The sequence below is a fragment of the Hemiscyllium ocellatum genome, chromosome 1, assembly GCF_020745735.1.
Source record: "Hemiscyllium ocellatum isolate sHemOce1 chromosome 1, sHemOce1.pat.X.cur, whole genome shotgun sequence".
Taxonomy (NCBI): domain Eukaryota; kingdom Metazoa; phylum Chordata; class Chondrichthyes; order Orectolobiformes; family Hemiscylliidae; genus Hemiscyllium; species Hemiscyllium ocellatum.
The window spans coordinates 159,316,537-159,343,649 of NC_083401.1; the positions used below are offsets into that span (position 1 = coordinate 159,316,537).

The window sequence follows — 27,113 nt, forward strand, 5'->3', positions numbered from 1 at the left end:
TTAGGGGCATTTAAGCGACTACTGGACAAGCACATGGACAGCAGTAAATCGAGTGGTGTGTGGGTTAGGTTGATCTTAGATTAAAATAAATGCTCGTCACAATATCGTGGGCCGAAGGGCCTGTACTGTGCTGTACTGTTTTATGTTCTTAATGACACAACCTTGACAGTCCTTTATGGTAAAAAAAATCTACAAATTCACTACCATCTGAGAAAACAAATTCCTCCTCCTTTGTCTGAATTAGACTCTCCCATGAGGAGAAACAAACACTCTGCATTTACTTGCCAAACCCCTTAAGAATCTGAGATATGTCATTCTTCTGAACTCCAGTGAGTATAAGCTCAACTGACTTAACCTCTCCTCATTAAAAAACAAACCCTCCACATATCAAACAAGAGAACCTTCTCTGGACTGTCTCCAATGTCAGTATACCTTACCTTAGATCAGGGATCAAAAATATTTACAGTATTTTGGGTGTGATCTGATAAGTGCTGTTTATAGATTTAGCAAGACTTCCCCACTTTTACACTTCACATTTATCCACATCAAATCCTATCGGCCAAAGCTTTGCCCACTCACTTACCCTATCTATAGTCTTCAGACTATGACGCTCCTTCCCACATATTTTCATACCACCCTCAAATGTACGTACTCCATTCACTTCCTCATCCAAGTAACTAACATATATTGTAAATAATTGTGGCCCCAGCACTGAACCCTGTGGCACTCCAATAACTACTGACTGCCATCCTAAAATTTCCACATTCTCCAGTTCTGCTGTCTGTTAGTTATTCAATCTTCTATCTATGCTGACATATTATCTCCCATGCCATAGTGCATGTAATAGGGGAACAGCCTATCTTATTGTGCCACGTGTAGTTCCAAAGTCTTTTGTAACTTGACCAATTTCCCACTCAATCAATTTGGCCCTTAAGTCACAGTTACCAGCAGATCTAGGGCCTGAGACAGACACACTTATGCAGGTTCATACTAGTCAAAAGGGCAAATCTTCCCAAAGGACTTCACTTTAATGAAACCCTGTAACTGTCTGGTCAGCTCTGGCAAAAACATTGTGCAACAGTAAGATTGTCAAATTCACAATCCCTGCTCTTTAGGTTTCTGACCATTTAACTCTTTCTCACACATAGTTCCTTGTAAGTGTGCCTTCTCTGTTTTTCTCTCTGCTGTATCTCTCTTTTATCTATAGATTATGTTTGCATCTGGCTTTTGTATCACTTCTTTGTTGTTGGTACTGTTTCCAGGTCAAGGGTTACCAGGTCATATGGATCAATATCTTTTATTATCCAAGAGAATTACAATTGATCCTTTCACAATTGATGAAAACATTTAAGTCTTTTTAAGCATTCTTAAGTACAGCTACATATTACACATATATTTTTAAAAATGACTAATTTTCCTTACTGGACTGCTTTTAGAGAAAAGATTATCAGAATAGCTTCACTGATTGTAGTGTTACAGGAATGGAGTGACAATGGTAGCCATTTTGCTTCTGAAGACATCTCAGTGTAGGGGTCACAAATTCATAAGCTCACCTGTGCACTTCCCTCCTTTACCTGAGAAAGTAGCAGTGTTCCAAAAGCTTGTGGTTTCAAATAAACCTGTTGGGACTATAACGAGGTGCCAGGTGACTTATGATTGTGTCCACCCAAGTCCAAAGCTGACATTTCCAGACCATGAGATCAAGCAGAAGCAGCAAAGAAAATAAGCTGTTTACCAAGGAAGAAGGAGAAGGCCTTTCACCATCTCCTCAGACTCTTACAGTGCTTGGCAAGCACGATGCTGCCAGTGACCCTCAAGGTTATTGTTGGCCTCAATTTCTACAGGAACTTGTTCCAGGTCAAGCTAATGACAGCCCCAATATTTCTTTGATCTCGATCTATTACTGTATCGAGGGCACACAATGGTCCTGTACATAAGGAAAGGAGAGTTAGCTGTCTTCTCTCTTAGGAGAGAAGACGAATATACACATAACTTTGTCAGGACAGCAGATTTCACAATGGCGCAGGAAGCCATCTGCGTGTTGCATCTTAATGGTGAAATTCTTTGCATTCACCAATGATTCCACTTCCTGAACATGCAGTTCATGTGTTTTCAAACGCATCATGTTGTTGACTTCACTTTTCCTGGCAGCACTCATGATAGGTCCATCAATCGGACACACCAGCCTCACATGGATCCAGAGGATGGCTATTCAGTGACAAGTGTTAGCAGCCTCTCCACATGCATGATGACTCCACTTCAGTGAGAGTCATGCTACAATGAGGAACACTGTGCAGCATACATTAATACTCTGGAGCAATGGTTGAGTTGCCTGATGCAAGAGGGGCATGATGCCCTCCAAAAAAGTCTCCAAATTCGTGGTGATTTGCTGCATCCTTCACAATTTGCGTTTTTTTTAAAGGATGTAGCCCTTGCCTTCCTGATGAAGGGCTTATGCTCGAAACGTCGAATTCTCTATTCCTGAGATGCTGCCTAACCTGCTGTGCTTTGACCAGCAACACATTTGCAGCTGTGATCTCCAGCATCTGCAGACCTCATTTTTTACTTGCCATCATAGCCTTGTATCACCTCAAAAAGAGGAGAAGAGGAAAGGAGGAGGCATTCTTCACATTGTAGGTTCAGCAGAGTTACCTGCAAGTGACTCATCGGAATCAATTACCCTGAAGAATTCTCATATTATTGCTGCTCCACATTTCCTCATCTTTTCACCCACCTTGGATCACCTTGACCAAAATCCTGAAATAAAAGATAATAGAAAACAACTACACCAATTGAATTAAACAACACTCCCAAATAATACATGCAATACACCATTATTTATTATGCTACTCTCCCATAGTGACCTTTGCCTTGTGGGAGGCTTTGTTTGTCCCAATGCTACTTTGCAGAATTAGCTCAGTGACTGCAGTATGGTCAGTGGAAGGCTTTAGAAGGCCTGACAGGATGATCTCCAGTGTCTCTGGTTAGCCTCAATCTCTGTATGTAGATCCTCAGTGTAAACAGCAACAATCTGAGCTGGCTGTCTGATAGTAGAGACATTGGCAAAGTGGAAGGAGGAAGGATCATATCCCAAGGGAGAAAATCAGGTCTTCAATAGAACAATTGTCACTCCTGCGGGACAATGCCTCAGACCCTGGTAATCTGCTGGAACAGAGACTCCTGGGGTGTCAGAATCACCCTTTGAGGACATTGGGAATATCTGTTCTTCTTTTCCTGTATTTTGCATCATCAAATTCCTCAGTTGAGTCCTCTGCTGTGGAATGCATTTGTGGCTTTTGTGTCTTTGGATTGGAATATGGGTTGTCCTTTCTCCATGGTCTGGCTGCAGCTCATATATATTTGGTAACTCACCATGTGTGATCCATCTGACTGTCATTCTCTAAAGTATGTTCTAGATTAGAGTGGTGGTGGAAAAGCACAGCAGGTCAGGCAGCATCCGAGGAGCAGGAAAAGCGACGTTTCGGACAAAAGCCCTTCATAAGGGCTCTGTTCCTGATGAAGGGCTTTTGCCCAAAACGTCAATTTCCCTGCTCCTCGGATGCTGCCTGACCTGCTGTGCTTTTCCACCACCATTCTAATCTAGAGTCTGGTTTCCAGCATCTGCAGTTCATGTTTTTACCCTCTCTAAAGTATGTGCAACTTCAGCATCTGAGCAAATAAAATCAAATGGTTAACACTGATGCCTCATAGCGCCAGGGATCCGGGTTTAATTCCACCCTTGGGTGACTGTGTGAAATTTGCACAATCTACTCATGTCTGCATGGGTTTCCTCTGGGTGCTCTGATACATCCATTGACTTTTCCCCTGGGTGGAACTAGGTTTAGGGTGAGAGGGGAAAAATTTAAAAAGGACCTAAGTGGCAACTTTTTCACACAGGGAGTAGTGTGTGTATGGCACGAGCCACCAGAAGAAGTGGTGAAGGCTGGTACAATTACAACATTGAAAATGCATCTGGATGGGCATGTGAATAGGAAGGGCTCAGAGGGATATCGGCTAAGTGCTGGCAAATGGGACTAGATTAATTTAGGATACCTGGTCGGCATGAACGAGTTGAAAGAAAGGGTCTGTTTCCATGCCATTCATTTCTATGATTGCATTCGACCGAGTATGGTATAGAGTACCCAAGCAAAACTGGAATCAATGGGTATCGGGGGATAATTCTCTGGTGAATGGAGTCAGACCTGACACATAGGAAGATGGTGGTTATTGGAGGCCAGTCAGCTCAGCTTCAGGGCATTCTACAGGAGTCAGAGTAGTGTCCTCAGCCCAGACATCTTCAGTTGCTTCATTAATGACCTCCCTCTATCGTAAGTTCAGAAGTGGGGATGTTTGCCAATGATTGCAAAATGTTTAGCACCATTCGCAACACCTCAGATACCGAAGCAATTCATGTTCAAATGCAACAAGGTCTGGACAATCCCCAGACTTGGGCTGACAAGTAGCAAGGAACATTCACAAATGCCAGGCTATGGCCATCACTAATACGAGACAATCTAACCACCGCCCCTTGACATTCAATGGTGTTACCATCATTGAATAATTCACTATCAACATCCTGGGGGGGTTATCATTGATCAGAGACTCACCTGAACTCACCACACAAATACAGTGGCTACAAGAGCAGGTCAGAGGCAATAAATACTGTGGCAAATAATTCACCTCCCGATTCCCCAAAGCCTGTCCACCATCTACAAGGCACAAATCAGAAGTATGATGGAATATGCCTGATTTGTACCTGGATGAGTACAGCTCCAACAACACTCAAGAAGCTTGACACCATCCAGCATAAAGCCACCCATTTAGTTGGTACTACATCCACAAGCATACACTCCCTCCACCATCGATGCTTAGTAGCAACAGTGCGTACTATCAACAGATACACTGCAGACATTCACTGGTTCTCAGAAAGCACCTTCCAACCCACGACCATTCCCAGCTAGAAGGACAAAGGCAGTAGATACATGGGAACACCACCATTTTCAAGTTCCCCTTCAAGCCACTCACCATCCTGACTTGGAAATATATTGCCATTCCTTCACTGTTGCTGGATCAAAATCCCAGAGTCCTCCCCTGAAGGGCATTATGGGTCAACTCACAGCAGGTGGATTGTAGCGGTTCAAGAAGGTAACTCACCACCATCTACTTAAGGTGCAGACAATAAATGCTGGCCTGCCAGCCACACCCACATCCTATAAAATAAATGAATGAATTAGGTGGACTGGTCATGATAAATTTCCCAAAGTGTCCAGGGATGTGCAGGCGAGGTGAATTAACCATGGGAAATACAGAGTTAAAGAGATAAGGTAGAGGGGTGAGACTGGGTGAGTTGCTCTTTGCAGGATCAGTGTGGACTCGATGGTCTAAAATGCCTACTTACACATTGTCAGGATTCTATGAAATGACTACATTGCTTTCTCTTCCAAATGCTTTCCCTCTGAATCACCAACTTCATGCACCTCTGGCTGGCCAGCCAAGCAACAGGTCTTGGGCTATCTGACAACATAAAGACACAATGAGGGGCTTGAATTAAGGGAAGTGAGGGGTTGGCAACAAAGCAAGAGATATATACTTATGCTATCTACAGCGTATATATCACAGTAGATTCTGAGAATGGTCACTGAACCTGAAACCTTAACTCTCCTTTCTCTCCACAGATGCTGCCAGACCTGGTGAGTTTTTCCATCAATTTCTGTTTTTGTTCCTGATTTCAGAAACCGCACCCACAGTTTTTTTTGCTTTCTTTATTTAGCAGGAGTCCTGTTTGCAACAGATTTCTAGAGTGGTTAGAGTGTGTTGCACTGGGTGCAATGTGAGGTTGATGGTGTGGTTACTGAAGATGCATTCGCTAATCGTGTCTATGTGTATGAAGTTACTGAATGTTTTCTGATACTGTAACCAGGTCCTCAGGAGCAGCCCTCTGTGGCCATTTGCTCTCACTCCCTTTGCAGTGTTAATCTGGGTGAACTCATGGCCCCCATGCAGCAAGATAACACATGTCCACCTTTCACCCTCCTGCACTAAGGTCCCTCAAGAAGTGAAGCTTGGCCTGCTGCCTCATTGCTTTGTTTTTCTTGATCAGTATATTTTCTCCTTCAATATTGGTTACTCCCGCAATTACCATACTCACTGTCGTGAATTATTGAATTTCTCCCCCATCTCATTTTGGTCAGAACTAAACAAACCAATTTCCCATTAAACCATTTGACCAATAAACTAATATGCAATACCGCCCATCCCAGCTAACCCAAATTACCCTTCCTACCCTCTATGAAAGACCTCAGAAGCATGTGGAGATGCAATGAAATAAACCACGAACAGTTTGCGAGATCTCTTATTCTACAAACTTGATACAAGAAAAAAAAAATCCCATTCATGAAGTAAATGAAAGGTCAATTTGTTAATTTATTATAGAACATAGAACAATACAGCGCAGAACAGGCCCTTCTGCCCTCGATGTTGCAGCGACCTGTGGACCTTTCTCAGCTTGTCCCCATACACTATCCAAAAATCATCCATGAGCTTATCTAAGGATTGTTTAAATCTCCCTAATGTGACTGAGTTGACAACCTCAGCAGGTAGGGCATTCCACACCTTACCATTCTCTGTGTAAAGAACTTGCCTCTGACATCAGTCTTAAATCTATCACTCCTCAATTTGTAGTTATGCCCTCTCGTACAAGCTAAAGTCATCATCCTAGGAAAAAAGACTTTCACTGTCTACCCTATCTAATCCTCTGATTACCTTGTATGTCTCTATCAAATCCCCCCTTAGCCGTTTTCTTTCCAATGAGAAAAGACCCAAGTCTCTCAGCCTTTCCTCATAAGACCTTCCCTCCAGACCAGGCAACATCCTGGTAAATCTCCTCTGCACCTTTTCCAATGTTTCCACATCCTTCCTGTAATGGGGCGACCAGAACTATACACAATAGTCCAAGTGTGGCCGCACCAGCGTTTTGTATAGTTGCAACATTATATTGTGGTTCCGGAATTCAATCCCTCTACCAATGAAACCTAACACACCGTATGCCTTCTTAATAGTACTATCCACCTGGGTGACAACTTTCAGGGATCTATGCACATGGACTCCAAGATTCCTCTGCACATCCACATTACCAAGAATCTTTCCATTGACCAAGTACTCTGCCTTCCTGCTATTCTTCCCAAAGTGCATCACCTCATATTTAGCTGCATTGAACTCCATTTGCCACCTCTCAGCCCAATTCTGTAGTTTATCCAAATCCCCCTGCAACATTCTTCCAAACTGTCCAATACTCCACCGACTTTAGTGTCGTCTGCAAATTTACTAATCCATCCACCTATGCCTGCATCTAAGGCATTTATAAAAATGACAAGCAGCAGTGGTCCCAAAACAGATCCTTGTGGAACATCACTAGTAACTGGACTCTAGATTGAATATTTTCCATCAACCACCACTCGTTGCCTTCTTCCAGAAAGCCAGTTTCTAATCCAAACTGCTAAATCACCCTCAATTCCATGCCTCTGCATTTTCTCCAACAGCCTACCATGTGGAACCTTATCAAATGCTTTACTGAAGTGCTTGTATACCACGTCAACTGCCCTACCCTCATCTACATGCTTGGTCACCTTCTCAAAAAACTCAATGAGGTTTGTGAGACATGACCTGCCCTTGACGAAATCATGTTGACTATCTGAAATCAAATTGTTGCTTACTAGATGATTATAAATCTTATCTCTTATAGTCCTTTCCAAAACCTTTCTGACAACAGAAGTAAGGCTCACTAGTCTATAATTAACTGGGTCATCTTTACTGCCCTTCTTGAACAAGGGCACAACATTTGCAATCCTCCAGTCCTCAGGTACTAAACCCATAGACAATGACGACTCAAATATCGAAGCCAAAGGTTCTGCTATCTCCTCCCTAGCTTCCCAGAGAATCCTCAGATAAATCCCCTCTGGCCCAGGGGACTTGTCTACTTTCACTCCTTCTAGAATTGATAACACCTGTGCGTAACTAACCTCAATCCTCTCTAGTCTAATATCTCGTACCTCATTTTTCTCCTCCACAATATTCTCCTTTTCCTGAGTAAACACCGATGAGAAATGTTCATTTAGCACCTCTCCGATCTCTACAGGGTCCACACTCAACTTCCCACTTCTGCCTTTGACTGGCCCCATTCCTACCCTAGTCATCTTTTTATTCCTAACATACCTATAGAAAGCTTTAGGGTTCTCCTTTATTCTATTTGCTAAAGACTGCTCGTGTCCTCTTTGTTGCTCTTCTTAACTGTCTCTTTAAATCCTTCTGAGCTGATCTGTAACTCTCCATCGCCTCATCTGTACCATCTTGCCTCATCAACACACAAGCCTCCTTCTTTTTCTTAACAAGTGATGCAATTTCTGTAGTAAACCACAGTTCCCTTACCTTATCACTTCCTCCCTGCCTGACAGGGACATACCTATCAAGGACACGTAATATCTCTTCCTTAAACCAGCTCCACATTTCGATTGTCTGCATTCCCTGCATTTTGCTATCCCATTCTATGCATCCTAATTCTTGCCTAATCGCATTATAATTGCCCTTGCCCCATCGATGACTCTTGACCTGTGGCACGTACTGATCCCTTTGCATTGCTAAACTAAATGTAACTGAATTATGGTCACTCTCTCCAAAGTGCTCACCTACAACTAAATCAAATACCTGGCCTGGTTCATTACCAAGCACAAGAACCAGTGTGGCCTCCCCTCTGACATACTGTGTCAGGAAGCCCTCCTGTACACATGGGACAAAAACTGATCCACCTGATGTACTAGAGCTATAACATTTCCAATCAATATTGAGAAAGTTAAAGGTCTCCATAATGACCACCCTATTCCTTTCACTCTTACTTAGGATAATGTTGCTAACCCTCTCTTCCACCTCCCTGGAACTATGCGGAGGCCTATAAAAAACTCCAAGCAGTGTGACCTCTCCTCTCCTGTTTCTAACCTCAGCCCACTACCTCAGTAGACGAGTCCTCATCAAAAGTTCTGTCAGCCACCGTTATACTATCTTTGACTAACAAGGCCACACCTCCCCCTCTTTTACTGCCTTGCATGTTTTTAATGAAAGATCTAAACCCTGAAACCTGCAACATCCATTCCTGACCCTGCTCTATCCATGTCTCTGAAATGGCCACAACATCGAAGTCCAAGGTACCTATCCATGCCACAAGCTCATCTACCTTATTTTGGATACTTCTGGCGTTGAAGTAGACACACTTCAAACCACTTCGCTGTCTGCCAGCATATTCCTGTGACCCTGAAATCCTGTCCCTATTCTTCTTACTCTCATCCTCCTGTGCACTGCAGCTACACCTCCAGTTCCCATCCCCCTGTTGAGCTAGTTTAAACCCACCCGAATAGCACCAGCAAATTTCCCACCCAGAATATATGAGTATACCTCTGGCTATAAGAATAAACTTTCATTTTTATCCCAAATCAATAAAAATCTTTAAAAGACTCTTTAAGCTTTCATTCACACTGTGAACTCAGAAACATCTGCGAACATTATTGCATCTTTTGAAACTCAGACAAGCTTGCATGATGATGTAATAATAATAGTCATTAGAGAACTGTCAAAAAATACAGCACAAACAGATGCTACGCCACTGTGTTGTCAATTAATGCAATCCAGCTTTTTTGAGTTGACCTGCCAATTTTTTTTCATGTTTAAAGTGCTGGGAACTTAAAAAGTTTTAGAACATAACAGTTAAATATACCCAAGAGCAGTTATGCTGATTTCATAAATTTACGACCCCTTCACCGAAGGTAAAGACCTTGGAAACAGCCAAAATGAAGTTTGTCTAAATATTCCTGCTGAGTTTGGATTTCTGGGAGTCTGTTACGAATGGGTGGGCTTCCACATCCAAGTCCTGTTCGGACAAATATAAAAAGGTACGCGGAGTCAGGATGACTTTTGAAAAATCCAGTCCTTGGTATCTGTTCAAGGTTCCAGTTTCCAAGTCTTTTAACAAAACAAAAAATGATGTAAACTTAGAAACTGCTGTTGTTGAATTTGTTTTATGTAGGAGACAATTATGAAATTGAGTTGGAAATGTTAGAAAGATAATGAGCCAAATCCTCTGGTATCTGAATCATTGAAGAGCAAACATGTGGGTGAGGATGCACACTGGGACTTTGCAGAAGTTCTGATGTGCAGACCCGCATAGGAATTGCCTGGGAAATTTTAAGTTCTGATGAGGCTCCTCAAGACCCTCCATGAATGTTTCTGTTTCTGAACTAAAAGTCAGAGTCTTGGAACATTTGTGATGTACTTATGTAGGTAGCTGCCCTGGAAATATTAGTCAGAATAGAACTTAATCAATTATATGAGTAACCACACAACCGAACACCCAAATTACTCTCCTGACCCACCTCACTCTACATTCATTTCCATCTAATTTTTCCTATTACTACATTTCTGTGAAATCTGGACTCGGAAGAGCTAGGAACAAATAGCCAGTATCGAGTGGCTAATTTCCAAGTGTAGTGGCAATTGATTATCATTGCAATTTTGAAAGCTCCAGACCTCCCCAGAAACAAAATGAAATGGAAGCATGCAGCTCCTTAGTGAACTTTTCTAACCTACTTGTCTCTTGAGGGTGGATTAATTGTGCTTCCTCTCAGCTACCATTATTAAATCAGAAATAAGTTAGTGCTGGATTTCAGAATTTGAAAGCATTTACTTCCCATCTGCACCTAATCCAGTGTTCTGAGAGTTAAATTCCCATTATTGGTACTGAACTGAAACAAAATCAAGTTATATCTGGTCCAAATTAACTGGGTTGAATTTGCCTAAAAAGTATGTCCAATTAACAATGAGGATTACATCATATATATAGCACAGAAATGAAACATATGTTCCAACAGATCAATTTCTCTCCATATGTTCTACACAAGTGTCCTTTCACTGTTCTTCATCCAAACCCATCAACTTACCTCTAACTCTATCTCCCACATGGCTTTATTGAGATTCTCCTTAAATACATCTATGCTATTTGCCACAACTATTCACTGTAGTAGGAATTTCAATAGTAAGGTGAATCCCCTACTGAAATTATTTGAGGGTATTTTATCTTTGTCTTGTATCTCATCCACAAATGGAAATATCTTCTCTACTTCTGTACAATAATCAAACTAACTTTATCAAGTTTGCTTCCAATCTTCTCTGTCGTTGGAAAAGAAGCCCAGCAAGTTCAATTTCCCCTGATAAGCACAAGCTCTCAGTCTGGTATAATTCCATGACATGGAAGTGCTGGTGTTGGACAGGGGTAGACAAGGTCAGAAGTCACATTTCATCAAGTTATAGTCCAACAGGTTTATGTGAAATCACAAGCTTTCAGAGTGCTGCTCCTTCGTCATGTCACTTCTGACTTTGTATAATTCCAGTAATTCCATTTTGCACTTTCTCTGGTTCCTTGATATCCTTTTCATAAGATGGATGCCAGAACTGTTCCTAGTGGCCCAATGTAATTCAACTAAAAACAGATCCAGATTTTGCACCAAAACAAGGTTAGCTAATAATGCTTTCAAAATTTGGTGGCAGAGAAACAGAGATTTGACATTCAGTGAGGAAAACTGTCAATGGGTACATAAACTGTTTGCAGAAAGATACATGAACTTTTCTGTGGTGCATGTATTTTGTAAGGAATATAAATATACAAACTAGCAAGATGGAGGACAGGAAAAAATTATGGCTGTAAGTCCTGCTCCTTTTTGAGGTATTTTATGTGTTGGTTGTAATTTCCTGGAATTCCAGGAGCAGCAATTACAGTTTTCTTTGCTGTTGCATTGTTTTAAGTCAAAACAACGGCACTTTTAAAAGAGAGAAAGAAGGACAGGCAATAGGCAGCACATGGTCCGTGAAGGGGGAGGGGGAAGAGCGAGAGAGAGAGAGAGAGAGAGAGAGAGAGAGAGAGAGAGAACTGACGCAGCAGTGAATCTGCGCAGTTACTGCCTTTGTTGTTTGAATTAATGTATCTCCGGACATCGGAGTGCATCTAGGAAAACTTCAACAGCAAAATTCATAACTGATCTTGGAGAAACGTGTTTGGGAGAGCTCACAGCAAGAAACAGATAAGTGAATAATTTTAAGTGTAGCCTTGCTATAAAACTACAATAGTGAGTAGGGTGGGTTCTTTCTTGCTTATATGTTTTATTGAGATCTGTCTGTCGTTTAAATTTTAAAAAAATAAGCCATAAGTATTAACTTGGCCTAGAGCAGTGTTTGAAAATGTGTTGCTGGAAAAGCGCAGCAGGTCAGGCAGCATCCCAGGAGCAGGAGAGTCGACATTTCAGGCATGAGCCCTTCATCAGGAATGAGGAGAGTGTGTCCAGCAGGCTAAGATAAAAGGTAGGGAGGAGGGACTTGGGGGAAGGGCGTTAGAAATGCGATAGGTGGAAGGAGGTCAAGGTGAGGGTGATAGGCCGGAGTGGGGTGGGGGCGGAGAGGTCAGGAAGAAGATTGCAGGTTAGGAGGGTGGTGCTGAGTTCGAGGGATTTGACTGAGACAAGGTGGGGGAGGGGAAATTAGGAAACTGGAGAAATCTAGATTCATCCCTTGTGGTTGGAGGGTTCCTAGGCGGAAGAAGAGGCGCTCTTCCTCCAGCCGTCTTCCTCCATAGCAACACGACGGCTGGGAAGTTATTTGAGTGGAACTGAGAAATCAGAAAGGGATGATCACTTTATTGGGATTGTATTAAAGACTCCCTAATAGTCAATGGGAAACTGAGAAACAAATTTGTAAGGAGATCTCAGTTATCTATAAGATTGATAGGATGGTTATGGTAGGCGATTTTAACTTTCCAAACATAGACTGGGACTGCCATAGTGTTAGGTGTTTAGATAGAGAGAAATTTGTTAAGTGTGTACGAGAAAATTTTCTGATTCAGTATGTGGATATACCTACTGGACAAGGTGCAAAAATTTACCTACTCTTGGGAAACAAGACAGGGCAGGTGACTGAGGTGTTAGTGGGGGAGCACTTTGGGGCCAGTGACCATAATTCTATTAGATTTAAAATAGTGATGGAAAAGGATGGACCGGATGTAAAAGTTAAAGCTCTAAATTAAAGGAGGCAAATTTTGACAGTATTAGGCAAGAACTTTCAAAAACTGATTGGGGGCAGGTGTTTGTGGATAAAGGGATGGCTGGAAAATGGGAAGCCTTCAAAAATAAGATAACGAGAGTCCAGAGATAGTATATTCCTGTTAAGGTGAGAGGAAAGGCTTGTAGTTGTTGGGAATGCTGGATGACTAGAGAAATTGAGGGTTTGGTGAAGATATGTCAGGTATAGGCAGGAGAGATCGAGTGAATCCTTAAAAGAGTATGCAAGCAGTACTTAGAGAAATCAGGAGGGCAAAAAGGGGACATGAGATAGCTTTGGCAAATAGGACAAAGAGGGGAGAGAATAGGGCCCCTCAAAGATTAGCAAGGCAGCCTTTGTGTGGAGCCACAGGAGATGGGGTAGATACTAAATGAGCATTTTGCATCAGTATTTAATGTGGAGAAGGACATGGAAGATATAGAATTTGGGAAAATAGATGGTGACATCTTGAAAACTGTCCATATTACAGAGTAGGAGATGCTGGATGTCTTGAAATGCATAGAGGTAGATAAATCCCCAGGACCTGATCAGGTGTGCCCTAGAACTCTGTTGGAAGCTAGGTAAGTGATTGCTAGGCCTCTTGCAGAGATATTTGGATCACTGATAGTCAGAGGTGCAGTGCCAGAAGACTGAAGATTAGCTAATATGATACCACTATTTAAGAAAGGTGGTAAGGACAGAGAACTACAGACAGGTGAGCCTGACATCGGTGGTGGGCAAGTTGTTGGAGGGAATCCTGAGGGACAGGATGTACATGTATTTGGAAAGGCAAGGACTGATTAGGGATAGTCAACATGGCTTCGTGTGTGGGAAATCATGTCTCACAAACTTGATTTAGTTTTTTAAAGTAACAAAGAGGATTGATGAGGGCAGAGCAGTGGATGTGACCTATGTAGACTTCAGTAAGGCGTTTGACAAGGTTCCCCATGGGAGACTGGTTAGCAAGGTTGGACCTTATGGAATACAAGGAGAACTAGCCATTTAGATGTAGAACTAGCTCGAAGGTAGAAGACAGGGGGTGATGGTGGAAGGTTGCTTTTTAGACTGGAGGCCTGTGACCAGTGTAGTGCCACAAGGATCAGGTGCAGGGTCCACTACTTTTCATCACATATATAAATGATTTGGATGTGAACATAGAGGGTATAGTTAGTAAGTTTGCAGATGACACCAAAATTGGAGGCATAGTGAACAGCGAAAGTTACCTCAGAGACTATGGAATCTTGATCAGATGGGCCAATGGACTGAGAACTGGCAGATGGAGTTTAATTTAGATAAATGTGAGGTGCTGGATTTTGGAAAAGCAAATCAGAGCAGGATCTATACACTTAATGGTGAGGTCCTGGGGAGTGTTGCTGAACAAAGAGACCTTGGAGTGCAGGTTCATAGCTCCTTGAAAGTAGTCGCAGGTAGATAGGATAGTGAAGAAGGGATTTAGTATGCTTTCCTTTATTGGTCAAAGTATTGAGTACAGAAGTTGGGAGATCGTGTTGTGGCTGTACAGGCCATTGGTTAGGCCACTGTTGGAATACTGCGTGCAATTCTAGTTTCCTTTCTATTGGAAGGATGTTGTGAAACCTGAAAGGGTTCAGAAAAGATTTACAAGGATATTGCCAGGGTTGGAGGATTTGAGCTATAGGGAGTGGCTGAATAGGCTGGGGCTTTTTCCCTGGAGTGTTGGAGGCTGGGGGGTGATCTTATAGAGATTTATAAAATAATGAGGGCCACGGAGAAGGCAAATAGACAGTCTTTTCCCTGGGGTGGGAGAGTCCAGAACTAGAGGGCAGAGGTTTAGAGTGACATGGAAAAGATTTAAAAGGGACCTAAGGAGCAACATTTTCACAGAGAGGGTGCAGCACGTATGGAAAGAGCTGCCAGAGCAAGTGGTGGAGGCTGGTACAATTACAACATTTAAAAGGCACCAGATGGGTAAATGAATAGGAAGGGTTTAGAGGGATTTGGGCCAAGTGCTGGCAGGTGGGACTAGATTAGGTTGGGATGTCTGGTCGGCATGGACGGGTTGGACCGAAGGGTCTGTTTCCTGCTGTACATCTCTATAAATGAAATCTGCAGAAGGACTGTGATAGAATAGAGACACCTTGTGGTTCAAATACGTATTTCTTGCATGTGAGCTCATGGAGATAACAGCATTTTGGATTTTGTAATTAAGGGAATTGAGACAATGACAAATTTATACAAGACAATGGCTAGACCTCAGTGAGGGTTAATTTTAACTTCATAGAAAAATTCTGGCACTGCTCACCTTGGAAGAGTAAATACTTAATAAAGCTTCATAAAATTATCAAAATTTTTAGTTATTTCATTCTTTCAGTTATTCAGTTATTTTCAAAGTTTACTTCTTCCCTTTAGTCAGGGAACTCGGAAGGAGGTATCACTAATTTAAAAAGTCCAGTTGAGAGAATAAGGAGACCTCTACTGAAAGTGGTCGATCCTTTTCAACAAATCAATAGTTCTACACAGCATTTTTCTCTACAAATAATTGTTCTGGGAGTTATGCTCATTTCTTTTCAGGTAAATTCACTTAAAAGAAGATTTAGTCAACAATTTCAGGTCAAACATAATGGAATAAATCTTTGATGGATGCTGAAGTCACCTTCTAAATAAAATGGCTCACAGTAAAAATGATTAACTGTAATTAAAGTAATGCTTGCTCTTCTCTTATTTCTGTCAATCGTGAAGTGGTAGTGCTGTGTCAAGTGCAATGCCTTTGCTTAAAACATTTTTCTGCAAAACAAAGTTGTTACAGTAAATAATGCATAATGTAAACTTGAGGGAAAGCTATTTTAATCATTAAACTGTGAATTTTGAATGGATGCTAAGCTCCTCACTTGGATGTTGGTAATATCCAATAAATAAGTGAAATTACTGCAGTTCAGAACATGACCATAAAACCATAAGTCGTAGTAGCAGAAGCTGGCCATTTGATCCATCGAGATAGTTCATCTTTCAGTGAGATCATGACTTATATGAGCATCCTCAAATGCACATTACCGCCGTTTTCTCAAAACCCCTCATTCCCTTACTGATTAAACATCTGTCTGTCTCAGCTTTGAATAATGGCCCTGCCTCAACAAACCTCTGTGGTAAAGATTTCCAGATTCACTATCTTGCGAAAGGAAAAAAATCCTCATCTCAGTGTTAAAAATAATAACTTACTCCTAGGTTATGTCTCTCATCCTAGATTCTTCCACAAGGGAAAAAATACCTTTCTGCATCTGCCCTGCCATACTCTGTAAGACCGTTAAATGTTTCAATAAGGTCTCCCCTTATTTTTCTAAACTCCAATGAGTACAGGCCCAACCTATTCAACCTCTACTCATTTGAAAATTACTCCATACCCAGGATCGACCTTGTGAACCACCCATTTCAGTATATCTTTCCTTGGATAAAGAGATAAAAAAATGCTCTCAGAATTCTATGTGCAGACTAACTTGCAGTGACTTATATGGTTTTACCTATTTTAGTACTCCACTTTCTTTGAAATAAAGGCCAGCAGTTCATTTACCTTTCCCGCTTTTGAAATTCATGCATGGGAATGCCTAAATCCCTATGTGCTGTAGTTTTCTATAGTCCTTCTCTATTTAATTAATATTCAGCTCCTCTATCCTTCCTGCCAAAGTACATAACCTCTTATTTTCCCCGATTCTGACATATTTGTGTACTCACTTAACTTGTCTATATCCCTTTGCCAACTCTGTGAGTCATCCTCACCACTTGCCTTTCTACCTATTCTTGTACTATCCACAAACTTGGCTATAGCACCTTCGTTCTCGTCATTCAAGCCATTAACATAGTAAATAATTGTGGCCTCAGCACTTCACCAATTACAGGTTGCCATTCTGAAATTGTCCCCTTTATCCCAAATCTCTATCTTTTATTAACTAGCCAATCATCTATCCATGCTATTATACCATCTCCAAAACTGTGGTCTCTTATTTTACTATGTAGTGCAGTGAGTAGCACCTTATCAAATCCAAGTATATTTCATCCACTTCCACTTCATTTACCCAGCTTGATACCTCTTCAAAGAATTCCAATTAAGGGGTGTAGGTTTGCTTGCTGGCTAGGTAACATCATCAGTGGCGACCTCCAAGTGAAGCGAAGCTGTTGTCTCCTACTTTCTATTTACATCTTTCTCCTGGATAGGGTTCCTGAGGTTTGTGGTGATGTCATTTCCTGCTCATTTTCTGAGGGGTTGATAGATGGCATCTAGATCTATGTATTTGTTTATGGCGTTGTGGTTGGAGTGCCTTTAGGAATTCTCTGGCATGTCTTTGCTTAGCCTATTCCAGGATAGCTGTGTTGTCCCAGTCGAAATGGTGGGTTTTTTCATCCGTGTGTAGGGCTATGAAGGAGAGAGGGTCGTGTCTTTTTGTGGTGAGCTGGTGTTCGCGTATCCTGGTGGCTAACTTTCTTCCTGTTTGTCCTACGTAGTGTTTGCATGGAATTTTGTAGATGACGTTGGTTTTGTCCATGGGTTGTACTGAGTCTTTTTAAGTTTGTTAGTTTTTGTTTGAGAGTGTTGGTGGGTTTGTGTGCTACTAGGATTCCAAGGGGTTTTAGTGGTCTGGCTGTCATTTCTGAAACTTCTTTGATGTATGGTAAGGTGGTTAGGGTTTCTGGCTGTGTTTGGTCTGCTTGTCGTGGTTTGTTCTTGAGGAATCTGCGCACTGTATTTTTTGAGTAGCCGTTCTTCTTGAATACGTTGAATAGGTGGTTCTCCTCTGGTTTCCGAAGTTCGTCTGTGCTGCAGTGTGTGATGGCTCGTTGGAATAGCGTTCTGACGCGGTAGAATGAGCCATAAACACCAAACAACGACAAACACAGATAAAGAAAAATCGGGATCTGAAGAAAAAACTTGACAAACTCACAAAAAAAGACAAAACCAATGATACAGGAGCATGAATAAAGAGCTTATCAGATCAGACCCTATCAGACACAGAAAAAGCAGTACTAGTAAAAGGATTAAGTTTCTGACAAGAAGGATTTCGTAGCGGCATTAGAAACCACATTGAAGGACAACAATCGATCAGATAGACAGTTGCACCTACTCTGAAACGAAAGAGGGAAACAAACTGAACACACAAGAAAAGAAAGCCCTAGAAAACCTCAAAAAAGACAAAGACATCATTATATTACCTGCAGGCAAAGGTCGGCTCACAGTCATCCTGAACAGAAGGGATAACATAGAGATAGCTAATGCATTACTCGCAGACACCAACACCTACCCAGAGGTGGCACTAGACCCAACCCCACAACTAGGAAACAAAATTACATATCTCCTAAGAAAATTACACAATTCCGGACAATTAAACAAGACGGAATTCCATAAAATGAAACCCAACGGGACCAACACCCTACGATTCTATGGACTACCAAAAATCCATAAACCAGGAGCCCCCCTCAGACCTATAGTCTCACTCCCTGGAACACCAACTTTCAGACTGGCCAAAGAACTACACGCAAGACTGAAGTAGCTAGTAGAAGAGTCACAGCACTCCATCCACTCCACCCAGGAATTCTGAAAAATAATCAAAAACACCAAAATAGAGGAAGATGAAGCAATGATCTCATTTGACATAACAGCACTCTTCACCTCCATCAACATCGACCTGGCAAAGGAAACACTTACCACACTTTTAGAAGAGACCATCACACACACCCCAACCACCATCAATCACATTACCAACGAAAACATCATGAAGCTAGGGGACCTGTGCCTCACCACCCACTTCACTTTCAACAACATAGTCTACAAACAAACCAACGGCACACCCATGGGATCTCCGCTATCAGGATTCATAGCAGAAGCAATAATGCAAAGACTAGAACAAACAGCCCTACCAACCATCAAACCAAAAATCTGGGTCCGCTACGTAGATGACACCTTTGTCATCACAAAATGAAACAAGATAGAAGAGACATTTAACATCATCAACAACACCCTCACAGGCATAAAGTTCACCAAGGAGGAAGAAACCGACAACAAACTTGCATTCCTGGACGTCACAGTTGAAAGAAAGGACAACGGAGAACTACAAACCTGCGTATACAGAAAACCGACAATCACTAACCAAATACTTAACTACACCAGTAACCATCCCAACATACAAAAACAAAGCTGTATCAGAACACTATTCCAACGAGCCACCACACACTGCAGCACAGACGAACTTCGGAAAACAGAGGAGAACCACCTATACAACGTATTCAAGAAGAACAGATACTCAAAAAATACAGTGCGCAGATTCCTCAAGAACACACCATGACAAGCAGACCAAACACAGCCAGAAACCCTAACCACCTTACCATATATCAAAGAAGTTTCAGAAATGACAGCCAGACTACTAAGACCCCTTGGAATCCTAGTAGCACACAAACCCACCAACACTCTCAAACAAAAACTAAAACTTAAAAGACCCAGTACAACCCATGGACAAAACCAACGTAATCTACAAAATTCCATGCAAGGACTGCCACAAACACTATGTAGGACAAACAGGAAGAAAGTTAGCCACCAGGATACGCGAACACCAGCTTGCCACAAAAAGACACGACCCTCTCTCCCTCATAGCCCTACACACCATTTCGACTGGGACAACACATCTATCCTGGGAAGGCTAAGCAAAGACATGCCAGAGAATTCCTAGAGGCCTGGCACTCCAACCACAACACCATAAACAAACACATAGATCTAGATTCCGTCTATCAACCCCTCAGAAAATGAACAGGAAATGACATCACCACAAACCCCAGGAACCCCATCCAGGAGAAAGATATAAATAGAAAGCAGGAGACAACAGCTTCGCTTCATCTGAAGGTCGCCACTGATGATGTTATCTAGCCAGGTAATGAAACGTCTGGATATCAAACCTACAGCTCAGCGAACAAACCTACACCCTAAACCTCAACCTGAGCTACAAACCTTCACAAACCTTGCAATTCCAATTAATTTGTCAGACATGAATTCTCCTTCATGAAGCCATACTGCCTCTTTTCAGTCCTCTTAGGGATTTCTAAATGCGATGTTATTATATTCTTTGTAAATTGATTCTCACAATTTGACAATTACAATTGTTAAAGTACCTAGCTTAGAGTTATCTTGCACTGAAGAGGCCCTTCAGCCTTTCGATTCTGCACCCCCAAAAACATATCAACTGTTTATAGCTTATAGCTTCCTGATTTACTTGTCTCCTTTGTTAAATAAAGCTGTGAGATCAGCAGTTTTCCAATCCCCTGGGAACTTTCCAAAATCTAAGGATTCTTGGAAGATTACTACCACGGCATCTATGTTGCTGCTGTTTCAATATCCTAGGATTTATAATGGCACTCTATACCGATGTCATTTACAGCTGGGAGATTCTTATCTCAACTGTAATCACTTTTCTTTCATATGACAGGTTGAAGGGATCCTGAACAGAGAATTATCAACTTTTCAATAGAAAAGGAAGAGAAATTTGATTACTTGCTCCACTATTGACAAACCTGTTGTGCTAAGGGCTTGGACAATGTCATCCTTGATGGGCATCTGAATTCATGAAAGAAAATCACACAGGAATCAGAGAATCTCTTCAATATTCAATAGCAACTGAAGCACTGAATGTCAGTACAAGTCATGTAATGTGCTTCATGGTTTTCTACTCTGGAAAACTATGATTTGATATAAAGAACTGCCACTGACTAGATATCTAGTATCATTCTAGAAGTTGTCAGGTGACTACTGGGTGCATTTGTCAGGGGTAAATATAAGGTAGGGGAATGGGTCTGGGTGGATTACTCTTCGGAGGGTTGGTGTGGGCCGAAGGGTCTGTTTCCATACTGTAGGTAATCTAATCTAATCTACTCAGGCCTTGCTCCCAAATCAAAATATCAGCCACATCTTCTTAGCATTGGTAAGAAACGTCAATGTGGTTGATTAGAGGCTACTCAGTATTATGCTACTAAATCTTATTTTTTGCATTTCAAGGTCTTTCAAACAGTATATGGCGTACTGGAAGGCAAATGATTGCAGGGCATGGATTTTACCTACTCTTACCCTATACTTTGTGGCATTCCACCTCATGATTTCTACCACTACCACGTTCTTCTGGAAGAGGCCTTATGTATACTGTGCAAGGAAAGGACAGAAATTGCTGAGTTTCTGCACTATCCCAATGAGTGACTATTCATTGTTCTGCAATGTTTGGAGCCTTGTACACAGTCACCACATAATTATATATGTGCATCAGTTATTCGATTTATTTGACATTGTTCAGGCTTGGAAACCACTTTGGGTATTTGCCTGCTTTTCTTTCAAAGGGCTTGATGGAAAGTTGCTTATATGTTTATGAGGTTATCTGCCTGTGATGCAGACAGCAAATGCCATCTCTTGTCTGTTTAAAATTCCTGATCTTGTCTCAAGATTGCCTGCCGAATTTAAGATTTAAGCTTTTACAAACGCTTGCACAATTGAGGTATAAAGTACCAAAGTAGTATTGCTATTGTAGAGGATGTAGATGCAATAGGGAAAAGGACATCAGTAAACGAGAAAGAGCTTTCATCTGTTGTGGAAAATGAAGAGATGGTGCCAAGAACTCTGCTCCCTTTCCTCTGTGCAATGTCTTGTTTGTGTGCAAACTTCAGTATTCTGCACTGAAGAGTAAGATTTCATCAGTTGAGTTTGAAAGCAATTCAGTCTGGGTAGAATTATTTTTGAAATGTACATGCTCTGTTTGTAACAATGACTGTGTATACATTGTTGTGATGAGGAGACTAGCTGTTGCACAATGTACAGAGATTGGGCTCTGTATTGGTCCATTAACATGAATCATACTTGAGCAGGAATACAGGCCTGAATTTTTGCTGATTGGGCAGACAATCTGATATTGACAAGAAGTATGCATCACCAACATGTACATATCTTAGATAAGATATAGGAACCATAAGATATAGGAGCATAATTAGGCCATTCAGCCCAATTAGCCTGCTCCACCGTTCGATCTTGGCTGATATATTTCTCAACCCCATTCTCCCTCCTTCTCTCTGTAACCTTTTATCCCCATACTGATCAAGAACGTATGTATCTCTATCATAAATACAGATAATGACTCGGCCTCCACAGCCTTCTGTGGCAATGAGTTCCATAGAATCACCACCATCTGTTTGAAGAAATTTCTCCTCATTTCAGTTCTGAAGGATTGTTCTTTCACTCTGAGGCTGTGCCTTTGGGTCCTAGTCTCTTGTACTAGTAGAAACATCTTCTCCACGTTCACTCTATCCAGGCCTCTCAGTATTCTACTAAATTCCATCGAGTGTAGACCCAGAGTCCTCAACTGTTCCTAATTCTTGTAAACCTTCTCTGGACATCCTCCAATCTTCCTTAGTTACGGGGCCAAAAACTACTCAGAATATTCCAAATGCATTCTGACCAGAGACTTACACAGCAAGACATCTCTGCACTTGTCTTCTCACCCTCTTGAAATGAAGGCTAACAATGCATTTGCTTTGCTAATCTGCTTGTTAACCTTAAGAGAATCTTGAGCTGACTCCTATATCCCATACTCTTCAGATTTCTGGAGCTTTTTCCCCACATAGAAAATAGTCTACATCTCCATTCTTCCTACCAAAATGCATAATCTCACAAGTTTCCACATTGTATTCCATCAGCTACTTTGCTTGCACTTCCTTCATCCAGATTGTGAATGTATAACATGGATAGTTCTGGATGCACCATTGACCTCTGCAGAACTCCACTGATCACTGACTTCCATCGTGAAAAAGTCCCCTTCATCCTCGCTCTCTGCCTTGTACCAGTCAGCCAAAATATCCATGCCAGAACCTTGCCTCTAACACCATGGGCAACAGCAGCCTCCTGTGCAGCATCTTGTCAAAGGCATTCTGGAAATCCAAATAGATTACATCCACTGTACTTCTTTGTCTAACTTGCTTGTTGCCTCCTCAAAGAATTTTACCTTGCACTTCCAAGGACTCTGCAGTCTCATCTTTGTTAAATATCAGCTGGTGAGGTGAGAGGGAAGCTGCAGGGGAACAAAGAGAAAGGCTGTAACAAGGAGAGAAGGCTGCAAGTAGTGGGAAGAAAGAGATAGCAGGAGGGGAGAGAGGTAGGTATCAAGGAAGGGAGAGGAAGGCTGCAAGGAGCAAATGGAGGCTATGGAATGGGAGATTGAGGCTGGAAGGAGTGGGAAGTGAAGCAGGCAGGAGGGTGGCTGAAAAATGGAGACTAGCTTTAAGCCAGTCAAAGGATAATACAACTTACTGGGAGTGAGGAAAACCTGAAGTCACTGAGATAAGAATCATTAAAAAATCTAGGGCTTAAAACTGCATAAGTTCAGGAGCTACTATATGGGTGAAAATTGGAGTGAACATTGTCAAGAGATCACAGTGTGTTGGAAAAGATAGTTACTGCCCTATTTCAGTGGACTTTGGTTAGATACATGTTATAGTTAGCAGTAGCAGCAATGTCCAGCTGATTGCCTCAGGAAGGTGATCTGAGCACCAAATCTTTTTGAAAAGCTAGGACCACTTTTCCCATCAGTCAAGAGTTGCAAATATTATAAGACATTGTTTGTTTATTAACAGATGCATAAACTTGGTTTAAATGTTGCAAAGTTACCTTCAAAAAGAGGTTTAAAATAAGGATGCATCACTAAGATCTATGAAATTGCTAAGGGTCAATTCTCTCAGCTTTCCTGTAGTCTCCACTCATGTTTGCTCAATTTGCAAGAAGCTCATAACTATGGCAGATGTAAGAATCCTAAAATGCACCTCCCTGGATTCCCATACCTTATCAACAATCACATCCTCCTGTCCCTGATCACAGACCAATTTGAATCATAAGGGGTTATGACTACCTTCTGGAGCAAGGAGTCCAGGTAACTTTCCTCTTCCCTGATATGGTGCAATGTCTACAGCTCAAACCCCGGTCCTCAAATCAGATTCAAAGTTCCTTGAGCTGCAAACACTGACTACAGGTGTGTTCTCTCTGGATCACATTGGTGTCCAGCAGCTTCCACCTATCAAGTCATACCATGTTGCAGGAGCAATACATCACCCAAGCTGCCATTACTATTATACTGAATTAATTAATTAAGTATTCCAGATTCCCTGGTCTTTGCGCTTTATTCTAAGGGTTGCTTCATTTTTATTAAAAAAAGGCAAATATTAATCAGGTACTGAATTGGATTTTTTTTAAGCAAAAAGCGAGTTGAAAAATTCTGCAGACCTAATCACAATATTATTTTTACTTTAAAAACAAGAAATATTCCCCAATTCTATTCATGAATCATATTCTTTCTCTGGACACATATCACACCGTGGTTTGTGATATCACTTGTTCACCAGTCTCACTGCAGGACAGCTTCTGGATACACACCTTTTATCCTCTCCCACTCAGCTCCTGCTCTCGAGTTTGCTCGTTGGAATTATCCTTAGTTAAAGCACCTTTGTACTCTCCATGCACCAAACTCCTACATGAACCAAATTTTCAGTATTTCAATCATTCAGCCTTTTTCTCACTCTGTTGAAGTTTCCTTCACAATGATCATGCTCCTCGGTGAAAATCACCCAGCAATTTGTGGTGATTTACACAATAATGAATTGAAGTTTGTAGTCAGTGGCAAAGCAAGAGTGCTGAGAGATGAACTCTTATCAGGACAAGTAATACAGCAGGTAATTGCAGATATCCTCCCAGACATTCCCAGAATTGAACTGAATGGTAACAGCATCAGGCTACTCAACAGCCAATCACATTTAATAATTTGCACAGATTCCTTGGTTATAAACTAAAAGTACTAAACTAAAATTAATTTTAAATATTTGCATGTCCAGAAATTTAAAGATTGGGACTTACACAAATGGTACAAAATGTTTTTAAAAATGTAAACATTATTTATAAATTAACTGTAAAGAATTCACCAAGGCTCCTTGGATAGCACCTTCCAAACATGATCACTTCCATCTAGAAGGACAAGGACAACAGTAGGAATACCATCACCTGCAAGTTCCCCTCCTTGTCACTCACCATCCTGACTTGAAAATATATTGCCGTTCCTTCAGTGTTGGGTCAAAATCCTGGAACTTCCACTTTAATGGCACTGTGGATGGATCTTGCCATGATGATGCATCATAACCACAGAACATTTTCAGTAATGTTGAACTTTTAATTAAGATGCAGGTTTAAAAAGAGGAAATACAGCTATAAATGACAGAGAATATAAATGTTGAACAATGTAGTTCAATGAAAGCCTGGAAGGCCCCGTGTGGATTACGCTCGGCCTCAAGGAAACACCAGAATATCATGCGTGACAGATGTTAAGGAGCCTTCAAAGGGAAGGTCTTCAAAAGGTAGAAATGTACTGCAAACTGAAGTGCAATCTCCTGTGAAGTGTACTGCAAACTGAAGTGCAATCTCCTGTGAGTTATCTCAGACTGTAAACATAATAGAAGAAAGACAGCAATCTGGGTGAGAAATATGTTTGCGTTTTACTCTGTCAAGAATACATAAGAGCAAAGATTAAAAAGTTCAATGCTGGTCTCTGTGTGGTGGTGAGCGAAGGTTTGTGCTAAGGCTAAAAAGAAAGAAGTCTCTCTTTGCTGGAAGCAATTGAAACTGCAGTCAATAGGATCAGGACTAAGGCCTTTCAGGTGACCTACAAAGCCAAGCATCTCCAAATTGAACTTACCTACCACCTACTATGGATATTACTCAATGTAACATTCACAACTATTCTTTATCTATTCTTCAGAATCCGCATGTCTTTTTTTAATACTTTTTATCTTTTGGACTCACCTAATTTCTAATCTGTGTCCATGTCTGTTATGTTATTATCTACACATGTTGAGTATTATCAAACACACTGTTTTTGTTAACTCAAGAAAGCCTATTAAATTGGTCCCTTTGAAAGCCTAAATTACACTGGATAGGGAAAAGGCATCCACAAGCAAGGGCAGGTGAATAAAGGAGCAGGTCTTCATCCAGCAGCTTGGCGTCTCATGATAAATTAAGAAAATTTCTCCGGAAATTGGTCGTCATAATCTATAGAGAGTGGACTGCAGCAGTTCAAGAAGGTTGCGTGCCACTTACTAAAGTACAACTAGGGATGGACCAAAATCACAAATTTGAAACTGTGTAAATCAATGATCCATATAGCTTCTACTGCTCCGGGGCAAAGAATTTGATCAATTTTCCTCCTCAACTCTCTTCTAAATAGAGACATCTTATTCCATGCCCCTTCTAAATTCTCCATATAGTGGAACTTTCTCAGAATCTACCCAACAAGCTCCCTCAGAATCTTATACATTTGGATAAGTACATGAAAAGGAAAGGTTTGGTGGGATAATGGGCCAGGAACAAGCAGGTGGGACCAGTTTAGTTTGGGATTATGTTCGGCATGGATTGGTTGGACTGAAGAGTCTGTTTCTGTGTTGTGTGACTCTATAAAATAAACTTTCAGTGATCTCCAATGAGTGCAGGCTAGGCCTAGTTGCAGTCAGTTTGAAGCAAAACGACTTTGAGTCAACACCTAGTCCCTTGCAAAATCCATCTCATGGTATATTACCATGTGTGTACTAAACCTGATGTTATTTTACCAGCAAATTGCCATCGTTTACGCATGAAAGATTTTTTAAAAAATCTGGAAACACACAGAGCTGCCAATTTCTCTATTTTTAAAAAGGATTTCCGTTGTTCCTCGCCATTACAGAGCAGGCGGGGACGATGTCACAAGTTTCATTTGTATCGAAATATTCCCAAACCACAAACAAAAAAACCGTTAATACTAATGCCTGCTGAAATGCATTTGTAAACACGACCAGGAGAAACAATATTCACCTGCCCTGGCTGGCGGACGCCTTTACCCTATTTGCAGCAGACGAAAACTGGGAACTTCCGCCGAGACGTCAATCCTCCGCCGCGCTGATTGACAGGCGGTGCTCAGCTCCGGATTGGCTGG

At 41.4% G+C, this 27,113-nt stretch overlaps 1 long non-coding RNA gene across 1 annotated transcript; it reads right to left on the bottom strand.

Moving 5' to 3' along the window:
• Positions 1 to 1,227: 1,227 nt before the first annotated feature.
• LOC132817081 (uncharacterized) lies at positions 1,228 to 27,063 on the bottom strand. Its single transcript, XR_009644852.1, has 3 exons — positions 26,993 to 27,063; positions 5,399 to 5,514; positions 1,228 to 2,757 (listed from the first exon to the last, which is right to left on the bottom strand). It is a non-coding gene; the product is annotated as an uncharacterized LOC132817081 (long non-coding RNA).
• Between the last annotated feature and the right edge of the window lie 50 nt (positions 27,064 to 27,113).